This window comes from Festucalex cinctus, chromosome 18 (assembly GCF_051991245.1).
Source record: "Festucalex cinctus isolate MCC-2025b chromosome 18, RoL_Fcin_1.0, whole genome shotgun sequence".
Taxonomy (NCBI): domain Eukaryota; kingdom Metazoa; phylum Chordata; class Actinopteri; order Syngnathiformes; family Syngnathidae; genus Festucalex; species Festucalex cinctus.
Window position 1 is genome coordinate 23,748,691 of NC_135428.1, and position 19,438 is coordinate 23,768,128.

General features: G+C 42.7%; 1 protein-coding gene across 8 annotated transcripts in view; it reads left to right on the forward strand.

Moving 5' to 3' along the window:
- dscama (Down syndrome cell adhesion molecule a) overlaps window positions 1-19,438 on the forward strand; it is a 703,869-nt gene that overhangs the window by 164,254 nt on the left and 520,177 nt on the right. The window lies entirely within an intron of this gene.

The window sequence follows — 19,438 nt, forward strand, 5'->3', positions numbered from 1 at the left end:
CAGGGGGAGACAGACCCGCAAAACTGCCTGATGATGCACCAATTTCTAGATGGGGTAAGAGAGGTGAAAAAAACAACTCAAAATTTTGCTAGTATGGGGGCATGCACAGTGTGGGATCTGGGAAAAAAAACAAAAAACAAAACACCAATACAGCGATATAAAAACCAAAACAGATCTCAAAGATGTGGAATGCAGTAGGGATGTGGTTTGTCGAGGAAGAGCCAATACAGCGTACAGTACACACTGAGGAGCAAACTCGCTGCCATCCATTAATCTGCTACGTAGTTCTCAAATTTCTCCACTTTTTTTCATTCGTTATCAATGCAGCTTGTCCTCATTAGGCTCACATGTGACATGGAAGTCATAGGTCCACAGCGCCTGCTGAAAATGTTTGGCTTTTTTGTTTTTCTTCACTTTTTTTTTATGTAGGGTTACGGTTAGGGGTTTGGGGCTGGGTGTACTGTACAGTAACTGGAAGGCACAAAAACATATTTTCAGTATCATACTGATTCTTTCATGCTTAGTATTAGTGTTGTTCCGATACTGTTTTTTGGCTTCCGATACCGATACTCAGCTTTAAAGTATCGGCCCGATACCAATACCATACTGATACTTAAGGTTTTTTTTCCTCAACGTGAAAAAGCTGTCCTGCCATTGGTTCAGAGCATTCAAGGGCCAATAGGGTATCTTAGATCGGCATGCAGTGAACATGTCACATACCAGTGAATGTCGTGCACCAGCAAGACACAAGATGCTGCATCCAAAATCCTATATTAGCGTTGGAATTAATGGTATCGGCATGTTACTTGTGAGTAGTCACCGATACCAATACCACTGTTTTAATGCCTCTGCCGATACCAGTATCGGTATCGGAACAACACTACTTAGTATTATTATCCATTCAAATAAAAATAATCAGCTTTCAATAAAGGTGAATCAGTGTGTTGGGAGTTCAAATCAAACAAAGTGTAATTTTCCTTTTAGCAAAATTATGCATCCACTATGAGTAACTTTGAGTCAGGACTTTTGGTTTTCTGTCAGTCACGTTCATACAATACGTCCAATTTCATGATACCGGATAACTGCATGTAAATAATTGTATTTCAAGGTAAACAATAGTGGAAGTGAACATTTATCATGGGTGTATTTCACAGAGCAGGTTTAATGAGAAACCTGGGTAAAGAAACCCTGAAAAGTGGGAAACTCATTTCAGGAAGGGAGGTAACTGAAACCAGAGGACAAGAGGGAACTTTAGCCTGTTTCATAAAAAGAGGTAATTTAAGCTCTCGGTCAATTACCATAGTAACATGGTCCATCAACCTAACCTGGTCAGTAGCAGGTTTGTCATAATGACCCTCGAGTTTTTCCCTGTACCCGCCTCCTTTCAGCCACACACGACAATTAATTTCCTTATTCATTCAGTCCGCTGCGGTGACTTTTTGCATAAATACGCCTGTAGTCTATAGCGTAAAGTCCACTTTTGTCACGAACATGGCATGTCATTTTGACAATGAACCTATTGATGAAGGGGCCGCAATATTGTGCAGGGAATTAAATATTCGTTGCGAGAATGTTATCAGACCGCGTAAATCTGGCATTTCCGCACAGCCATCCATCCATCCATCTTCTTCCGCTTATCCGGGGTCGGGTCGCGGGGGCAGCAGCTTCAGGAGGGAAACCCAGACTTCCCTCTCCCCAGCCACTTCAACCAGCTCCTCCGGTGGGATCCCAAGGCGTTCCCAGGCCAGCCGAGAGACATAGTCTCTCCAGCGTGTCCTGGGTCGTCCCCGGGGCCTCCCACCGGTGGGACATGCCCGGAACACCTCCCCAGGGAGGCGTCCAGGAGGCATCCGAACCAGATGGCCGAGCCACCTCAGCTGGCTCCTCTCAACGCGGAGGAGCAGCGGCTCGACTCTGAGTCCCTCCCGGATGACCGAGCTTCTCACCCTATCTCTAAGGGAGAGCCCGGACACCCTGCGGAGGAAACTCATTTCGGCCGCTTGTATCCGGGATCTCGTTCTTTCGGTCACGACCCACAGCTCGTGACCATAGGTGAGGGTTGGAACGTAGATCGACCGGTAAATCGAGAGCTTTGCCTTTTGGCTCAGCTCTTTCTTCACCACGACGGACCGATACAGAGTCCGCATCACTGCAGACGCTGCACCGATCCGCCTGTCGATCTCCCGCTCCATCCTACCCTCACTCGTGAACAAGACCCCAAGATACTTGAACTCCTCCACTTGGGGCAGGATCTCATCCCCGACCTGAAGACGACACTCCACCCTTTTCCGACTGAGGACCATGGTCTCGGATTTGGAGGTGCTGATCCTCATCCCAGCCGCTTCACACTCGGCTGCGAACCGCTCCAGTGAGAGCTGAAGGTCCCGGCCTGATGAAGCCAACAGCACCACATCATCTGCAAAGAGCAGAGATGCAATGCTGAGGCCACCAAACCGGAACCCCTCCACTCCTCGGCTGCGCCTAGAAATTCTGTCCATAAAAGTTATGAACAGAATCGGTGCCAAAGGGCAACCTTGGCGGAGTCCAACCCTCACCGGAAACGAATCCGACTTACTGCCGGCAATGCGGACCAAACTCTGGCAACGGTCGTACAGGGACCGAACAGCCCGTAACAAGGGGCCCGGCACCCCGTACTCCCGAAGCACCCCCCACAGAACTCCCCGAGGGACACGGTCGAACGCCTTCTCCAGATCCACAAAACACATGTGGACTGATTGAGCGAACTCCCACGCACCCTCGAGGATCCTGCGGAGGGTGTAGAGCTGGTCCACTGTTCCACGGCCAGGACGAAAACCACACTGCTCCTCCTGGATCCGAGATTCGACCTCCCGACGGACCCTCCTCTCCAGCACCCCTGAATAGACCTTACCACCATCGGAGCCAACACACCACCAGGTGGTGATCAGTTGACAGCTCCGCCCCTCTCTTCACCCGAGTGTCCAAAACATGCGGCCGCAAATCCGATGACACGACTACAAAGTCGATCATCGAACTGCGGCCTAGGGTGTCCTGGTGCCAAGTGCACATATGGACACCCTTATGCTTGAACATGGTGTTCGTTATGGACAAACCGTGACGAGCACAGAAGTCCAATAACAGAACACCGCTCGGGTTCCGATCAGGGGGGCCGTTCCTCCCAATCACGCCCCTCCAGGTCTCACTGTCATTCCCCACGTGAGCGTTGAAGTCCCCCAGCAGGACGAGGGAGTCCCCAGAGGGAGCGCTCTCCAGCACACCCTCCACGGACTCCAAGAAGGGTGGGTACTCTGAGCTGCTGTTTGGTGCATATGCACAAACAACAGTCAGGACCCGTCCCCCCACCCGAAGGCGGAGGGAGGCTACCCTCTCGTCCACCGGGGTAAACCCCAACGTACAGGCGCCGAGCCGGGGGGCAATAAGTATGCCCACACCTGCTCTGCGCCTCACACCGTGGGCAACTCCAGAGTGGAAGAGAGTCCAACCCCTCTCAAGAGGACTGGTACCAGAGCCCAAGCCGTGTGTGGAGGCGAGTCCGACTATGTCTAGTCGGAACTTCTCGGCCTCGCACACCAGCTCGGGCTCCTTCCCTGCCAGAGAGGTGACATTCCATGTCCCAAGAGCCAGCTTCTGTAGCCGGGGGTCGGTCCGCCAAGGTCTCCTCCCTTGGCCGCCACCCAGCCCACACTGCACCCGACCCCTTTGGCCCCTCCCACCGGTGGTGAGCCCGTGGGAAGAGGGACCCACGTTGCCCCTTCGGGCTGTGCCCGGCCGGGCCCCATGGGTGCAGGCCCGGCCACCAGGCGCTCGCCAGCGAGCCCCGCCTCCAGGCCTGGCTCCAGAGGGGGGCCCCGGTGACCCGCGTCCGGGCGAGGGAAACGCGTCTCCAAAATTTTTTATCATCATAGGGGTCTTCTGAGCCGTTCTTAGTCTGGCCCCTCACCTAGGACCTGTTTGCCATGGGTGACCCTGCCAGGGGCATAAAGCCCCAGACAACATGGCTCCTAGGATCATTGCGACACGCAAACCCCTCCACCACGTTAAGGTGCCGGCTCACGGCTCGCGCACAGTTAACTAGTAAAAGATATGAACCTGAAATTTTCAGGAACTGTTAAAATATCTTAAATATATGTCGACCTTTCACCCCAAACTGCTGAAGTTGATCGTTTATTGAAGAAAAATAAATAAATACATACAATTGTTTTCTACTTTTAACTCTTTACAAGCCGCGGACGAGAAGATTCGTCACGTGACACCCGGTGGTCGTCACCCGCCGACGAGAAAACTCGTCAACTATGTTTTTTTTAATGAATGGGTGGATGAGACTCTTGGGCAACGTCCCTCTGAGTATTCAGCCCGTGAAGCACTGTAGTGACGAACTGTGCCCTCTTGATGGCAGTGATGGTCTCTTTACACGAGAAGGATGTGATTTCCTAGCAAAGGCGGAGTGTTGTGGAGCGGGGGCCGGTGGGTGGGGGAGAAAGTGTGCTAATGGCGGCTAACCGGAGGCTGCTAAAAACAAAAGCTCACGCTTTTGAGCAGAGTGTTTGTCACGATCGGTCAAGAGATGACGAATAGAAAGATCAAGGAGCCGGTTTCTGCGAAATCTGGTGAGATTCTGGAGTTACCTTGTCAGAAAATGCGTGTGATTTAAAGAGTTTTAATGTGGTGAAGTGTTGTTCATGTACCGTAGACACTCTTCACTGCCTCCTATAGCCTGGGAGAATATTGACCACAGCGGGTACAAGCCGCATTCGGTATGAAGGCAGCAAAATGTGCGCTCACACGCGTACACGTGTCAAGCAAAGTGGAGGGGACGGATCATGGTCTTTATGAAAACCCCGTCCCCAGTGCCATCCACGCCTGTGCCCCGGAGATGCACTTTACCACCTGCTCCACCGAGCAGTATCAGACAGATGTTAATGATGATAAGTTGTATGTATGGAAGTGGGTGTGGAAAATGGGACTTAGAAAATGTTCATTGTCTGTCCCATTGAAAATGAATGGGGAAGCTGATATTTAACGTTAAATTATGCGAATAATGTTAAGTAATGTGGAATCAGACGATATATTCCCAGGTAGGTGTGAAATTTTGAAGCAAGTTGATTTGAACGGTGTAAATCGGAAGTTTTATGTGCGAGTTATTGCACTGCAAAAAAGTGAGAAGAATAAAGTGCTATAAGTGAAATAATAATATATTCCTACAGTGTATTTAAATGAGCTCCATACTCCAACTCTGCCCAATAAACTACAGACATAATGAGTTACAGTTGGTTAAGAATAACACTTTCAAAGCACCAACAAATAAAATATTGTTTATGCTTTGTTATATTGGAATATAACCAGTACCCTAATGTTCCATAACAAAACATAATATCTTAATAGCCATTGCAAGCCTTCTAATGTCAGCATGCTTAGCGGACCCCTCTTTAGCAGATGCCTCTCAAGGGACGGCGCAAAGGCCCAGAGGAAAGTGAACCCTAATGAGCACATAGTTGTGGGATGAGAGCTGTGATCACGGGCATGTGAATAGTAAATGCTCCCTTGGAAACTGCTTCTTCTTATTTCCAGTCCTGTCATTCATTTATTTAAATGTATTTAAATTATATTTATCTTGTAAGAAACCAACAAGGCGAAACCTCATCTGCATTAGACAGTAGCTAACTGCCCGAGTAGCGCCTCAGGATATGAACAGATGGGAGTGTTTAGCAACCTTATGCACCTACCAACCACGCCCCCAATCCGCACCCCCTCCCCTCCCCAAAATGCACAATCATGTATAAGTTGTAGAACTCACTCCTGCACACATACATGCACATGCCGCCTCTTCTTCATGCTCTTTGTGCCGCTAGTGCACCCCTACCGGTTACTACCTCCTGCCAAATATTCAGGTAACCTGTCAGGTCTCATTGCCCAAAATTCAAAATGCCATATGCCTCTTCCCCCATCTCCTTCATAGTGACATAAAAGTCCCCCTTGAAACATGAAGATGTGTGTTTGATTCAAAATGTCTGGCTGAGATCATAGGAAAGCTTGTCGCGCATAATAAAGCAGTCATTTAGAAATCCGTGACACTGTGGTGGCTGTGTGCCTTGGAGGGTACGTTCACACATACATCAATGAAATATGGAGCAAATAAACAGAAAATGACGTGGGAGTGGAAAAAATTCTATGCTTTGATTTGGTGTACAATATGCATGCAGTGCCATAATGGGAAATATCTTCCTGAGCACATTGAGCTGATTTGCAGCACTATTTCAGTTCAAGGACTCGACTGTCGAGGTTTAAGCTGTATTTACACGAGCGCTGGGCCTTTGATAGGCACTAGGGATGTAACGATAAGGGCAATATCGTGATATTAAAACTGCCACAATATTGTCGCCGTCATGTTCACAATATTTAAAAGGAACACTTCTGTTAAAAAAAAAAAAAAAAAAAAAGTCAGGTTGATTTCCATTTGTGCAGTTCTAGCACCCTCTAGTGGCTAGTCTAGCATGCTGTGATCCGGTGTCGGTACCAGATGTGATTGGGCTGCCAGATCGTATGGGGTTGCCTACCAAAGACGTCATGCTACAAACCATCCGGTTGACGTCAAATCTTTGAAAGCAAATATTAAAGACGTAATTTAAATAACAAAATGTATGGACTGAAATTGTAAAAACGTAAATAAACCTAAGAATATAAAAGCAAGATATATTGATTAAATAATCAAATGGATTTAATAAATAATAAATGCACACATTAATTTACTGAGATTTAACAAATATTGTCAGTTTAAATTGCTGATGTGTTTCTATTATCATTAAGAAAGTTTTTGTGATGTGTGAACAGCTAAAAAAATAACCTAAATCAAAGTGAACACAGATGACTTGCTCATTTCGTTAGCGCTGCTGTACTGGTGTCATTGGCAAGCGTGAAGGCACTTCAATCTATCTCTTTTATTATTTATTCAATCTTAAAGTATCCTGCTTTTATATTCTTTGGGTTATTTACATTTTTTCAATTTCAGTCCATACATTTTGTTATTTGAATGACAGCTTTAATATTTTCTTTCCATTGTTTTGACATCAACCGGATAATTTCCAGCCAATCCTGTAGCGTGACATCATCAGTAGGCGACACCCCGATACAATCTGGCAGCCCGATCACATCTGGTACTCTTTTATCTGACCACGACTACTGGACAACAATTCTGAACACAGTCAGAGCCAGAAGGTCATTCCCGCATGGGGAAAAAAATCACAGCGTAAACAAAAAAATAAATGGAAACAAGCAAGAACCTTGTGCCCCTGTGCTCAACTCACTGAATAGCAGCCATTTTCACTGGAGCAACCCCCCTCGATACCAGCCGTTTTCCTGGATTTTGACTGATCTTGCAAGGCCCACAGAATATTAGGTTCTATTGCTTTTTGAACATGGGACATACCAAAAGAAAGATTAGACTCTCTTCTTTCGACAGAAAAAGTATATTTCTATCTTATTCCGTTCTTTATTTATCAGTTTTTGAATATGGCTAGGTTTTGTGAAAATTCCCATTTTTGACCAAAAAATGGAGAAAAAGGGCTTTTTGTAAAAACAGACATTTCAAGCACAAGTTTGACTTTAACACTGCTATTTTTTCTTCTGTGAAGCCAAAACGTCTAAATAATGTTTTCCTTCTATAAAACAACATGACTAAAAGTGCTTTTGACAACAAAAATAACAGGTTATTAAACATAAAGAACTATTGAACTAACGAAGTGAACTATGTACATAAGTGTCTGTCCGTGCATGTGAGATGTCTTTCGGCTGCCATCCGCTTCGCTGCCAGCTCCAAAAATCCCTCCAACTTCTAGATGCACCACCTGTACATTGTAGAACCATAAACAATTGCAAATATTAGATATTTTATTGCTGCAGTATGAAGTATAGTAGGCTACTTTTATTCACCTTTCATTGCACCAACAAAGGAAGGCCAAGCTCTCTGGCTGCTGGATGCATCTGTAATTGATAATAAAAAAATTAAAAAATAAATAAATAAAAATAAATAAAATAAAATAAAAAACTCCAATTGGGTTGCTTGGTGGTAAACTTCGCTTTAAAAAACACTCCGACTTTAGAATAGACAAAACAAAAGTAATTTGCATTTAATTAATTAATAATTACTGAATTGCACCAAGTTGATATGATGCTGTTACCAAATTTTCGTCAGTATTTAGCATGTTCTTTGCAATATAATTGCTGAATTGCACCCAATTGATATGATGCTGTTCGAGCAATACATGCATGCATGCATGCAATTGCGGACATGCATTTCATAAGTGTTTGCAAATGACATTCAGAAATGCATTAATGTCAAAATATTATGGTATTTTGTATTTATATTACGCAAGTAATTTAGCTGATTAATCATGATTAATAAAAATTAAAAAATGTGATTAATCAGATTAAAAATTTTAATCGTTTGACAGCACTAATATATATATATATATATATATATATATATATGTTTGTGTGTGTAAAATTACCACAGGGTTCACAGTCATTCTGTTGTTGTTTTTTGTTGCTACATATATTGACATTTTCCCACCTCTCTTTAAAACTATGACTAAAACTAAAACAATAACAATACACAAGTCGGTCTGTTGTTTTTTTTTTGTTTTTTTTTGTTGGCTACATATTGACATTTCCCCACCTCTCTCTAAAACTTTGACTACAACTAAAACAATAACAATACATAACTCCGTCTATCAACCTAGCGATTCTGCACACACACACACTCACTCATATATTTGTCTACTACATCTACAAGATGCACGACTTGTACATGTCATAGTTTGAATGGCGTGTGAGAGGGAATGCGTGTTGTGTGCGTGATTGTGGTTGAGTGCGAGTATGAGTGGAATGCCGAATGCGTGTGATTTTTATCCAAAAACCTACACACTGATCTTATTTTATCTGAGTATTACTGGCAACTTTATTCGATGGCAGGACAAAAAGATGCATATAACTGCCTTATGAAGGCATTGGGGTGTGAGCTACGAAGGGGAATTTAGCAAGTTACCAGGTCTTCTTACCTCCTCGTTCTGGAGCGGGGTTCGGAGACTCCCTGCTGCTGCAACTCCAATCTGACGTAGATATACATGTCATGTGTATGCGGCGACAATGACACTTATGACGTACATATAAGTCATATGTATTGAAAGTAGAGGTGTCAGTCGATTAAAATTTTTCATCGTAATTAATCGCATGACTTCAATAATTAACTGATGATTGATCACATTTTATATCTCAATTTATATCTAAATTTACAATGAAATGTACTATTTTCCCCCGAATTTCAATATGGTTTTATTTTTTAGTCATTGATACAGTAATTTTTAGGGGTGTGAATTGCCTAGTACCTGACGATTCGATTCGATACTGATTAATCCCGATACGAATTTATAAGTCGATTGTTTTCATTCAAATTTAGAAAATACTAATCAGTAAGCTTGTAGAGTGTAAGATTTATATGAAAATGTATTATTTATTTATCTGAAATTTCAGTCTTATAGAGGTTGTAATCTGTTTCATGTTTGAACAGCATTAAAATAAAATATTAAGGCTTAATGTTCCGTTCATATAACATTCTTCCATGCTCAAGGTGTGAATCCTTAAAAAAAAAAAAAAAAAAAAAATCGATTCTGCCGATTATTGAATCGATTCGAGAATCGCGCGATGTAGTATCGCGATATATCGCCGAATCGATTTTTTTTTTTAACACCCCTAGTAATTTTATAGCAATTTATTATAAAAAAAAGTAAAAAAAAAAATAAAATATGTACTGTACTGTAAAAAACAAAGCAAAGTGTGACTGATTTGTTTTGGTCATTTTTCTGTCACTACAACATGGCATAATTACATTTGTAAGACAATGGTGACAGCTCAGTGCATTTTTCATTGCCTAATTTTTAACATGAAGTAACTTGTGAAATTATGCACATTTTTTAAAACTGTAAAATTTAACACATCCCCACAATTATATGCATTCGCTGAATGCTTTTATTTTGTTCAGTTCATTAGGATGTGCATTATAAAATGACGAAAAATTTGATATTCTGATGTTGTCATAACAACGTTACGCTATAGCGCCCCCTAGCGTAGAAAAATAAAAACCAAGCCCGATATGTTTGAGCTAGAGCAACGAAAACTGGCAGGCATGTGTAGCACCCCGAGACGCACAAAAAAGTCTATTGGGAAGATGTAGCTAAAATGTACAGGAAGTGAGCTATGAATTTTCTAATGTCCAATTTTGGCCCATTTTGGCACATTCACTGCGGTCATGCTTTTCCCCCCTTTGCAAACATTTTTCATTCAATTGACTTCAAACTTGGCATGTATCATCTCAAGACCTGAGATAACAACTGGGCAAAAAATCTTGACTTTTCGAAATACTATATGACGGGGGCGGGGCATCAAATATCACCTTTAAAATTTCATTTGTCCAGAAAGAGCAAATGCTTAATAACTCCCATGTTCAAGCTTGAAAAAATCTCAAACTTCTCATGCAACTTAATAGTCACGGCCTGAAACATCGATATGATAAAATTTGGTGATACAAAGAGCTCCACCTAGTGGTAACAATAAATGTCATACTTTACGTTTTCACCTACTGTGCCGAGCTCGTTGAAGGGAAAGAGTTGAAAATTAGTCAGAAACGCCTTAACATGTTGATCATGTCCCACACCGAATATTGTAACTTTTCGCCAAAGGGCGTGGCCGTTACGGTGCCACAAAGTCTGAAGATTTTTCGTGACAATAAAAGTTGCTTTAACTTGACCCAGATGATCCTATCTTCTCAAAATTTCACACATTTGATGAGAGTCCAGCCCTTAAGACATCTACGAACTTATATTTCATCTTACTGATAGCGCCACCTAGTGGCAATTTTTTTTCTTACGAATTTTCTTCAACGTTTTTCTCTAAACACGTTAACTGGACATACCTCATATTTGCTCAGAAGAGGGTTTCGGCCTTCATGATCTCAAAACACGAAGTTTGTGAGTTTTCTCTAATCGCTGTGGGCGTGGCTAAGCGCCGTTCACCAAGAAAACCACGCCAATTTTGAAGGCCTAAACTGGCACAGAAACACATGAAACTTGGCACACACATCTGGCCTGGCAAAATGAGCAATATTTTATCATGGATTGTGCTATTTTTATAAATATGTCTCAATAGGGCCCCCTAGAAATTATTAACGAAGCAGCCCCGGTTGTACGTTAAAACAAGATCTACGGAAGTTTTTAGGTGTATGAGGGAGCCCAAGACCTACAAAAAAGTCTGTTGGACCCATGTGATAAAATCATCAGGAAGTGAGCTACGAATTTTTCAATGTCCCATTTTTGATGATTTTGGCACATTTACAGGTAGCATACTTTTGCCCACTTCTCCTACACATTTCATCCGACTGACTTCAGACTTCACCTGGACCATGTCAAGACTTGAGCCAACAACAGGGGGAAAAAATCTTGACTTTTCGGAATACTATATGATGAGGGCGGGGCATCACATTTTATGTTTTCAGATGAAAAAGGATATGCTTAATAACTCCCCGGTACATGCTCCAAAAAATCCCAAACTTGACATGTATGTTTATAGTCAAGGCCTGAAGTTATCTCGATGACAACATTCAGTTATATATGCAGCGCCACCTAGCCCTTGAGGCATAACAAAGAAATACCCCACTTACGGTATTTTTACAAAAATTGTAAACACGTTTCGCAATGAAAAAGGAAATGCTTAATAACTTACCGGTACATGCACCAAAAAATTCAAAACTTGACATGTATGTTTATAGTCAAGGCCTGAAGGTATCTCGATGACAACATTCAGGAATAGATGCAGCGCCACCTAGCCCTTGAGGCATAAAAAAAAAAAATACCCCACTTAGGGTATTTTTACAAAAATTGTAAACACATTCTAAGTGTGATAACTAAATCATTTATGAATATTCTTGTACTTTCCACTACTCAAAATGTTCACTGGCATCAGACTGATCCAAACATACGTACTTTTTTATTTTGTTTTATTTATTTTTGATAGCCTCTATGGACAATAAAAGCAACATTGTGCAATGAGTACAACGAGCGATGATGCATATATATACTTTTACAAAAAAATTCTGCTTCCTGCTTTCCTAGTGTGTAGACGCAATCTGCTCTGCTCCTGCTTTGCTTTGCATTCTTTCAGCTGATAACTTCTTTTTTTCTTTCTTTTTCTGGGATTTTTCCTGGATATTTGCCTCGATGTGGCTGTACTACCTTTTTGTTTGGTAGATACAACCAGCTGGGCGCATTTTTTATTTTTTATTTGGGAAACTCCTCACGATAACGTGAGCACGGCCTGCTAATCAGCACGCGACTGCTACTAGCAGCATGGCTGGACGAATGATGCCTTCCATCTCGACCGATGAATACCACAAACTTCTTCAGAAGATGGCAGTGCTGGAGACAAGAATGCACCGCCTTGAAATGTTTGTGGAGGTGAATGGAAAATCGTGGAATGACACCACACTGCCAATGTCTCCAAACGGTGGTCATGAGCATGCTAACAAACAGCTAGCTCCATCCACCGACCCTCTGTGGAATGTGCTGGGAGCAAAGCCAAAACTGAGCAGTCGTCGCCCAACAGCTGGACCTGACCGCCAACTAATGCCTGAGGAAACACGTCGGCCTATGCAAAAGGCTACCTCAACCCCAAGAAATCAGTCTTGGACGTTAGTACCAGCAAGAAAAAGGAAACCGTCTCTTGGCCGACGAAGACAAAATACTGATATCGAACTGAGAAACAGGTTTGCCGTGCTGTCGCCGAGCCAGCAAGCCTCGGGGGATCACAGCACCAGTCAAAGGTATGAAACCGGACCTCCTCAGCAAATCCGTTCAGCTACTGAAACACAAACACTGATAATAGGCGACAAAGCCTTGTTTGGTGTTAAACGTCTGTGCAGCAGAAAAAACACAAACGTTCTGTGTTTTGCTAATGACATGGTGCTGGACATTTCTGAAAAAGTCGACAAGATTGCTACTGACTACCCGACTGTGAGATCGATTGTGATTCACACAGGAGCATTCGATGTGTTGAAAAAACAGTCGGAGATACTGAAGCAAGACTTTATTACCCTTCTACACAAGATAATATGCCTAAACGCAGAGGTTTTTCTGAGTGGTCCTCTGCCTACTGTCCGACCAGGTGATGAGCGTTTCAGTCGGATTATGTCACTCTCGAGATGGCTGAAAAGCATCTGTGCTTCTTACTCAGTGAACTTTATTGACAATTTTTCTATGTTTTGTGAACGTCGCCATCTTTTCCAACGCAATGGGATTTATCTCAATAAGCAGGGAGTCAGATTACTGACAGCCAACATCTTCCATAGCGTGCGTCACTGGACGCTATGTTCCCAAAACAAAGGACATGAAACACAACAACCGATAAGAAGAGGATCTGGTGAGGCTGGCTCACTATCTTGCACTCTCTGCCCTTCAGAACAGATTGATTTGTCCTCATCTGCCCACACTCCAAACACCGAACATCCAGCTCCCCTGCTCCCGAACGACACCTGCCAAACACCACCACGACCACCACCACCAGTTTCACTACCAGATGCACCCCTGCGCTGTTCATCGCCCCCAAGCGACACCTGCCAGACAGCGCCACTACCGGATTCACTGCCGGATGCACCCCCGCGCTGTGCACCGCCCCCGAATGACCCGATGACTGACTCGCCAGCGAGTCTCACCAACAGGTTGAGCAATCTGGTCAATCTGTCCATACAGCTAAATAAAAGTCTCTCCAGGCAGCTGCCTGCTGATGACGGTTCGCCCATGCTCCCCCCAAGACGCCTCATTCAGCTATCCACTAATCGTCTGACTCCACTAAGCCTCAGCATACAGCTCCCCACCCGCCGACCTCCATCTTTGGCTATGGAGAATCTCAACTACAGCTCGGTCTGATATGTTTTGGGTCCAGACTACATATACAATATAAAAAACGTGTGTTCCCAGAATAAGTCAGGACCCAAGGAAGCTTGTAGCATTCCTGTGATTACAAGAAATAGAAAGTTGGCAAAAGAAATGAGAAGAAATAAGTCAGAAGCTACAAACCTAGTCAGTATAGCTTGTGAACCTCTGACTAAACCAGCGTCTCCGATTGCCACTGTGAGACTAGCGCTACTAAATACAAGATCACTAGTTAACAAATCATTGTTGATTCATGACATTATTATGACATATGATCTTGACTTATTTCTCCTCAGTGAAACATGGCTAACAGAAGGTTCCTGCAACACGGTTCTCAATGAGGCAACACCAACAAATTTTAGTTTCATGAACAAATGTCGTAATGGCAAAAAAGGTGGTGGACTTGCTGCCATTTTTAAATCTCTATTTCAGTGTAAAGAAATTTCATTGGGAAGCTTTAATTCATTTGAATATCTTAGTCTTTTGGTAAAAGGTGAACCAAACATCGTCATTGTCATAATTTATAGACCTCCAAAACAAAAAGGCAGATTCATGGAGGAATTTGAAGAAATGCTGTCAGTAATTTGTACCGACTATGATTATCTGGTCTTAACTGGAGACTTTAACATTCATGTTGACAACAACTTGGATAAAAATACCAAAGAATTTTGTAATATACTTGATACTTTTGGTCTCTCACAACATGTAAAAGGTCCAACACACAATCAAGGTCACATTCTTGATCTCGTCATCTCTAAAGGTGTTGACATTTTATCTGTTGAGGTGAAAGATCTGGCTATTTCAGATCATTCCTGTGTGTTTTTTGAATTACAAACAATCCCAGAAGTTCAAACAACTACTGTCTCGATTAAAAAAAGGTACATAAATGAGAATACAAGCAACATGTTTATGGAATTAATGGCTGCATCACCAACTGTAAATGCAGAGACCGTTGATGAACTTCTGGATGAATTCACCTCAAAAATCTCAAATGTTTTGGATGCTTTTGCTCCTATTAAAACTAAGACCATTTCATCCCGAACTAAAACACCTTGGAGGTGTGCTACCAACATAATGACTTTGAAATCTAAATGCAGAAAAGCAGAGCGAAAGTGGAGAAAAACTAAACTCCAAGTTCATTTTGACCTGTACAGACAATGTCTTTGTCATTTTAACCAAGAGTTAGTAATAGCTAGACAACAATACTTTTCTGAAATTATTAGTAGGAACCTCAACAATACACGCACTCTATTTGGCGTGGTTGACAAACTTACAAATCCCCCAAATCAAACAGCGCCAGAACTCCTCTCAACAGATAAATGCAATGAATTTGCCTGCTACTTTAGTGAAAAAGTACAAGCCATCAGGTCAAACATTGTTACAAACCAGCAAAATAACAAAACGATGCTGCACTTAAAATCACCTAGGAATAATTTAATTACCATGACAGAATTTGACTCAGTGGATCAAAATACTGTAGTAGACTTGGTTCAGCAATTGAAACCTTCCACGAGCTGTCTTGACACAATTCCATCTGGCTTTTTCAAAACCATTGTGAAATCTGTTCAGATCGATTTACAACAAATAATTAATTGCTCACTTCAATCAGGTGAACTTCCTAAATGTCTGAAAGTAGCCGCCGTCAAGCCCATTCTAAAAAAGAGAACACTGGATGTCTCCCTGCTAGCAAATTATAGACCAATCGCAAACCTTCCCTTCGTAACTAAAATAGTTGAAAAAGTGGTTTTTAATCAACTCAGCAATTTTTTGAGCTTAAACGGACTTTTGGATAAATTCCAGTCAGGTTTCCGACCTCATCACAGTACAGAAACAGCTCTGATTAAAGTACTGAATGATATAAGATTGAGCACTGATGCAGGGAAGGTATCAGTGCTCGTCTTGTTGGACCTCAGTGCAGCATTTGACACGATTGATCATAATATACTGTTAGACAGGCTGGAAACTTGGGTGGGATTAAATGGAACAGTCCCTAAATGGTTCAGGTCCTATTTGGAGGAAAGGAGTTACTTTGTGACCATTGGAAATTTTGAATCTGATCGAAAGGCCATGATATGTGGGGTCCCTCAAGGGTCAGTCCTTGGACCCCTGTTGTTCAGTCTGTATATGTTACCTTTGGGTCAAATGCTTCAGAACGCCGATGTTGACTATCATAGTTATGCAGATGGCACACAATTGTATTTATCAATGTCCCCAAATGACAGCAGTTCTATTAACGCATTGTGTCATTCTCTAGAGCAAGTTAACAACTGGATGAACCAAAATTTCCTTCAGCTGAACGAAAACAAAACGGAGTTCATTGTTTTCGGCAATAAAGAAAAGAGGATTGCTGTTAAAAAACAGCTTGAGTCACTGTCTTTAGAAACTAAAGACCAAGTTCGAAATCGGGGTATTAATAGACTCAGATCTGACCTTCAGTAATCATATTAAATTTATCACTAAAACAGCCTTTTACCAGCTGAAAAACATATCCAGACTGAAGGACTGCATGCTTCAAGCAGACCAAGAGAAGCTTATCCATGCTTTTATCTCCAGCAGACTAGACTACTGTAACGGTCTTCTGACTGGACTCTCTCAAAAGAACATGAGACAATTGCAGCTCATTCAGAACGCTGCAGCTCGAGTTCTGACCAAAACAAAAAGATCAGAACATATTACTCCAGTACTTAAGGATTTACACTGGCTCCCTGTCAGCTGTAGAATCGATTTTAAAGTTCTGCTATTCGTCTATAAATCACTAAATGGTTTGGGTCCTGAATATATCCAAGAAATGCTGATTGAGTACAAGCCCAGCAGGGCTCTGAGATCTACAGACTTGGGCCAACTAGTGGAACCCAGAGTTCGAAGCAAACATGGTGAAGCTGCATTTAGCTATTATGCTGCACACAGATGGAATAGGCTGCCAACAGAAGTGAAGTCAGCCCCGAGTGTAAATGCTTTCAAATCCAGGTTAAAAACTTTGCTTTTTTCTTATACCTTTGATTAGGGACTTTTAAACAGCTTTAATTAAGTGTTTTTTCTTGTCTTTTTTTAATTATTATTATTATTATTATTTTTTTATTTTTATTTTTTTTTATTTTTTTTTATCATTATCATTTTAAACTTCCTTATGTTAAATTTTTTAAAGTTTGTTGAATAATGTTTTAAGATTGTTAGTTTGTAACCTATTTTCATTTATTTTTCTTCCTCTGAATGTTAACTACTGTTTCTTGATGCTTATGTGTTGTCTTTCCTCGTGTAAAGCACATTGAGTTGCCTTGTGTATGAAATGTGCTATACAAATAAACTTGCCTTGCCTTGCCTTGCCTTACAACGAGCGATGATGCATATATATACTTTTACAAAAAATACCAATCAGGGCAACTCATTCCCTAAAAATAGAAAAGGACGCTGATTTTTGCAGATCTTAACAATCACCAAAACCCATTGAGCTTGACACACTCATCACACCTGGCAATAAAAAATCCACATGTGAAGGTTTATTATGCCATTTTCAAAGAAATTCTGCTCCCAATGTGCCAGTACCCCAAAGTGCCAGTACCCAAAAGTGCAAGTACCCCAACGTGGCCCGGGCTGCGAGGGCCCTTTATAGCTGTTCGCAGCTCTATTTTAATTTATTACTGCTAAATTGTGTTATAGTGACTCCTTCCACGACGTTGGACGCTTTTATTTTGTTAAATTCTCGGATGAGCCATGACGCCGCTGAGGCCGTGCTACTGTTACAGCGAACGCATCAACACTTTCAGTTGAACCCTTATGAGATATTTTGTGGAGTTATTAATAAAATATTCCTCACATCTAAAGATAAATAGTCTTGGGGTCACTCCAACTGACAAGACGGCGTCCATTCAGCTCTTGGCTCTCACAGGGGATTGAGAGTGCCCATGGACACCCTTGGTGCTCGGTGCTAATGGCTAACCAAGTGCTTTCTTTCAAAACAGGGAATGGGTGGTCGTGGTGAGACACAGTCCAAATGGCTCCTTCACGCTACATTCTGCCCCTTAAACACTGGGGCCTATTCACTAAAGGCCTCAGTATGCTTCTGCGAGAGGCTCGCGTGGAGGCGTCACGTCGGAGCTCCTCTCGTGCGTTTGCCTTCCGACTTGTGTGCAATACACATCTGTGTCTGCTGGAGTTTCACACCAAGTCCCGCTGTCGCTATGGCTGGGACGCCACAGAGTGGCGATTCCTTGGCATTTTATGACGGATTCAGGAAGTTCAATTTAATTCAGAAACACGAAACAAAGCCGGGGGGAGAATAAGTTCATCTCCGTGGCAATTAATTATTGCCAATTTGCACCGGTGTCGGCCGTAAACTCGCCAAAACACAACAGTTTTTTTTCTTTTAATTTATTGTTGTTTTCCGCCTCTCGTCCCAGGCACATATCCACATGCACAGCCGTGGTCTCCGAGCAGGAAGTCGATTTGCGCCGCCAGTTGCCTTCACTGAAACTATCTGGGCGGGGGGCGGGGAGAGAGAGAGAAAAAAAAAGGAAAAACGCCATCGAACGGACCAATCAGAAGCGAGCTACGCCCCGCCATCTACGGCGTTCAAGGATTGCCGACGTGTGCACCGCAGCCGGCCACGAGCGACGCGGCACTTAAAATTCATGGCTCGCGTCGATCATGTGACCTACGGTGATCATCAACGCGAGAGCAAACGTGGAGGCATAAATTAGGCTTAAAGGTTTGCGTCGCCTTTGCACCGTGCTAACCGGCAAAACTGGAGCAATTAGGGAGCGCCTAATTCACTAAACACGCGCAGATGGGGAAATCTGTGCTCTGCCGAACAGATTGCGTCACGGTGCGCCGGTGTTATTTGCGTGTATGTAAATTAGGTAATTTGCATACATTTAATGCAAAATATGCTCAACCCAATGCAAATGAGACTCATTGATATGCAGCGTCTAATTCACTAACGCCAGCGCAAATAGCCACACCTCGTTTTCATGACGCAAATAACATTTTTGGAAAGCATGTATTATCCTGACGCAACCCCGATCCCGGAATCATGACAGCAGCGCGTGCCATTTGCAGCACAACATCCACGACAGATCACGCAGAGAGGAGAGAGAGAGAGGGGGAAATATTTCAGCGGTAGTTTAGGACACATAACGTAACCCGGGCTGATTGGTAATGGCGGGGCATTTTACGATCATTCTTACATGCCAGATGCATACGTACGCCCACGCCAACCTCTGAAAATCTATTTTTAAAAAACGATCGCACCAATAATTTGTATTTTATGAATGAATGACCTCATTGTCGTCCTCTCTGCTCTGTACAGCTTTATGACGCCATAAACACTTACTCTCGGTCCAACCTCGCTTTCTGATAATGTCATCTTTCTCGCAACTGTTACTATAACAACCATGTTCTTGGCGCAAATCCATTGCCATGTGTGGTAAATCAGGTGCAAATTTGCTTCAAGCTGTCAGTCTTGTGGG